This window comes from Suncus etruscus, chromosome 13 (assembly GCF_024139225.1).
Source record: "Suncus etruscus isolate mSunEtr1 chromosome 13, mSunEtr1.pri.cur, whole genome shotgun sequence".
NCBI classification, from domain to species: domain Eukaryota; kingdom Metazoa; phylum Chordata; class Mammalia; order Eulipotyphla; family Soricidae; genus Suncus; species Suncus etruscus.
Window position 1 is genome coordinate 72,594,426 of NC_064860.1, and position 4,694 is coordinate 72,599,119.

Genomic DNA, 4,694 nt, shown 5'->3' on the forward strand with positions numbered 1-4,694 from the left:
TGATTTTAATTCTCAAGCTCCCACTATTAGTTGGTTTTGCTGAAACTTATTTTATGGATTATAGCATGTTAATACATCCTCTTTAAGATCAATATTTATGTCATCATTTTATGCTTTTGAAAAATCAAAAACCAATTCTGTGAGTTGTGATCTATTCTTTATTTTAAAAGTGCAATATCCTGAATAAAGAAACATATATATAATACCTCTATATACAAATTACTTTTATAACAAAATGTAATGAACAGACAGATAATATGAAATGGTGCAGGGACATTTTTGGCCTCAGCTGGTAATGCTCAGGGATGATTTCTGGTTCTGCATTTTGAAATAACTCATGACAGGGTTTGCGGGGTCATATGGAGTGCTGGGAATTAAATGTAGGCCAGTTGCATGCAAGGAAAATGCCCTAATTGCTGTACTATCACTCTGGCTCCAATTTGTAATAGTTAATCCATATGGATATTCAATTAAATTATCACGCTCAATTTAGAAATAAATGTATTAACTACTGGTCAAGGAAACAGAGCTGAGGATTACATTAGGCTTACTAGTTACCTGATCTTATTGATTTTTAATTATTTTGTTTTGAGAATATTCTTGGGCACTCCCAGCAAGTCTAAGGGTTTTACTTTTGACTCTACTCAAACATTACCCTGGCAATTATTTGAGGGACCCTCGGCAGTGTTAGATATTTAATTAGGGTTGGCTACATGTAAGGCAAATACATCATCTTTCTGCCTCAATTATTTTGTTTTTTAAATGAATTTAGTTACAAAAATAGAGAATTAAATTATTTTTTCTAATTTGTACTATCTTGGAATTTATCAACAGTGACATAATATTAAATTAAGCAAAACTGAATTAGGCAAAAAAATTTAGTTATAAAAATCCTTGAGTAAGTTCAATAAACAGAATAGCTTCTTATTTCCATATAGAGTCTTAGAGTTAGACCAGATTTAATTATGTCTACTTGAAATTACTTGGACAAAAATTCCTCTTTATAAAATCATTTTCCTCTCTTTTGACATGTTTCTCTTTGGCCATAGCTATTTATTTTTGTAAGATGTAAGTATGATGCCATTCCTAGATCTCTAGTTAGCACTGTTCTAGTCTCATCTATTTACAAATATTTCACTAACTCACATATCTTTAGTTGAGATAGGAATGTTTTATAGAATTAGAAGGTGGAGGGTAGTTACAAAACTGTGGGAAAAGAATGCACCTCAGGTTAATTTTAGTTTGCTTCTTTGTGGCAGAAAAATGGGTGATACATACTTTATAGTAAGAAAAATTTAATACATACCCCTCTTTATTTTTTAGAAATTTATTTTTAAGCAAATAACATATTCAAATCCAAGAGCTTCTGGAATTTTAAGGTATTATACTTGACTCAAGGTGATGAGTTACATAGACTTGATTTTAAACCATATATCATATAGAGCTCATGAATTGTGTTGGTTTATATTAAATTATATGATAGTAATAGAAATATTTAATTCTGTTTTGAGGATTACATTTGAAAATACATGCACTTGCTATGCAGACAGAAAAATTACTAGTGATTCCTACATATATTAGTGTATATTAGTTAGAAGTAAGTAAAGTAATTCGATATATATTAGGATGTGGTCCTAAAGAACTAATTTTTATGTTCAATAAATAATAATATTTTACTTTTGGTAGAGCAACATGCTAATACCAAAGCTGTTAAAATGTCAGCAAAAATAAATATATATATATTTGATATATAAACTTTAATGCATCATGCATAATTCTTCAATATCATCACTTCACTATTCATGTTTAAGATAAATTAACAGAAACAAAAGATAAATTAACAGGTCATATTTATAGAAGAGTGAAACTAAATAAAATAAAAACTAATTCTTATTAAATATTATTCAATATTTACCATGCTTACTTTTTCAAAATGCAGCACATGTGCCAGAAATATACAGAGTGAGTAAGGTGCTTAATTTACATCAAGATGTTATAGGTTCATTAAGCCTGTACAACATATATGTCAAGTCCCTAGTCCCAATAAACACAGCTGGGTCTGCTAAATAAAAATAAATTAATTAATAAATAAAATTATACCTATCAACCAAAAAATGAAGCATATATCAGTTTAGTATGTAGTATTAAAAACTAAATTAAAAATAAGTCTTTGGATTATTTTTAGGAACTTATAACTTAATGACTAGTATAAAACACTTGAAATTATAGATATTAGTGATTGAGATAAATTGTTATTTATAATTTTATTTAATAATATGTTTGTACAATGTGAAAAATCAAAGTGAATTTTTCACATCGCACTAAAACTTTTTTATAACCTCAATTTAGTCCTATGATAATTGTATCATGGAATATATTTTAATTTTATTTATTTACATTTATTGCAAATATTGCATTTTCACTAAGATCATATAATATTTAAATTTTAATTATTATTATTATTTTTACTATAGCTGGAATGTTTGTTTTGTTTTGGTTTTGAGCAACAGTTATTAGCCTTTAGAGGCTTCCCAGAGCTCTATACTTGGGTGCCACTTACTGCAATGCTCAGGAATCATCTAGTTTTGGGAATTTATCCTGTTCTCCTAGGTGCAAAGCATGTACAATGCACAATTAGTCTCTCTCTCTGTCTCTCTGTCTCTCTCTGTCTCTCTGTCTCTCTATCTCTCTCTGTCTCTCTATCTCTCTCTGTCTCTCTCTCTGTCTCTCTCTCTGTCTCTCTCTCTCTCTCCCTCTCTTTTTCTTCCTTTTTTTCTCTGGCCCCTATTTAAAGTACTTTAGTGGTTAGTAGCACATAAGTTTGAGTAGAAGGAACTAGTACAGGCCCCACTGAACATTTCTAGAAGTGACTGTATATGGTCTTAGCTCTGCAGAAACAGTGTACTGCATTCTTGGAACATTGAGCATACTGGTTAAATGTTACCCAGAAACCCCTACTAAATCCTATTTTAGATGTCCTAACTAAATTTTTTTTAAAAAGTAATAAAAAAGTAATGATGTGAAAAAATACCTTCATTCTTTCCTTTTCTTTTCTTTTCTTTTCTTTTCTTTTCTTTTCTTTTCTTTTCTTTTCTTTTCTTTTCTTTTTTCTTTTCTTTTTGTCCCCCAATTCACAATACAGACCAATAAGGGCTTGGGTTGAGGTGTATATGGGGTGCATTTACTGTACCTCCTCTTTCTATACAGTCAGTGTAGAGAACACAGCCTGTGGTGAGAATTGGGGAGCCTTATCTTATCTTTCCTTTTCTTTTTTGATATATATATACATATATATATATATATACACACATACATACATACATACATATACACACAAAAAATCCTTCACCAGTGGAACATTCCCATGACCAATATCCCCAAGTGTCCTTCCTCCCCACCCCACACTGGCCTGTACTTTAGACAGGCTTTCTACTTCCCTCATTCAGTCACATTTTGTCATGATAGGTCTCAGTGTAATTGTTTCTGTGACTGCACTAAACAATCCCTGTGGTGAGCTTCATGTCAGATCTGGACCCCCCAGTCCTCCTCTATTTTGTCTCTGAGAATCATTACACAAATGTTTTTCATTTTTCTCAAAACCCATAGATGAGGGAGACCATTCTGTGTTTATCTCTCTCCCTCTGACTTATTTCACTCACAATAATAAATTCCATATACATCCATTATAGGAAAATTTCATGACTTCATGAAATGGTACATATACACAATGGAATATTATGCAGCCATCAGAAGAGACAAAGTCATGAAATTTTCTTATAGCTTCACTCTTAAGGAAGATAAGTTACTAGTTGTGTCTGTTTTCAAACTTTCCAACTACTGCAGTTTAAGTAATACTGACTTTTTTCCTTGTGCTAGTAAGAAAAGCAGAATGAATAATGTCATCATTTTTACAAAAACTATTTGTTTGTTAGTTTGTTTGTTTTGGGTCACACCCAGCTCCACTCAGGGCTTGCTCCTGGCTCTATGCTCAGAAATAGCTCCTGGCAGGCTCATGGAACCAACCATATGGGCTGCCAGGATTTGAACCACAGTCTTTCTGCAGGTAAGGCTAACGCCTTACCTCCATGCTATCTTTTCGGCCCCCATACACTGTTTTTTATACATAAATAAGTATAATGCCTTCTGAACATGCAGACTTTTTATAATTATAAGTACTCCAACTATGAGTGGCTCTGCTTTACCTGCACAGGTGAAGAATTAACTGTCCTTTCTAAGGAAACGTTGCATCTAGCTTAACTAAGTATGACATTTTTTTGATTTCTCACTCAAAATGCCATCGAGGGTCATTCACAAATACTGATATTGAGATGTAAGAATAGCATTCTTGGTGAATTCTGAATTGGAAGCAGAAACAAACATGGATTGTTTATTCTCCAGTAGCTTTTATGTGTTGTAGATCTTGTATCATACAGAGAGAATACCACACACAAAAATGGATGTGCTCATTCATGACTGCATAACTAGTGATTGAAACAAGATCTATATTTATATTATCTATCACTATCAAAATGAGGTCATGATTTGAGGACTTTAAAAAATGGAATATATGTATATTGAGATGTTATATTGAGATGATTTATAATGGAATTTTGCTCAGCTGTGAGAGTTTAGAATTGTCCTTCATGACTGACATGACCTCTTTTGCCATCCAGATAAGATGGAACTTACTGTAT

General features: G+C 31.8%; 1 non-coding gene across 1 annotated transcript; it reads right to left on the bottom strand.

Moving 5' to 3' along the window:
• Window positions 1–3,117: 3,117 nt before the first annotated feature.
• Window positions 3,118–3,248, bottom strand: LOC126026387 (small nucleolar RNA SNORA51). The gene has a single exon (XR_007501676.1). It is a non-coding gene; the product is annotated as a small nucleolar RNA SNORA51 (small nucleolar RNA).
• Window positions 3,249–4,694: the final 1,446 nt, after the last annotated feature.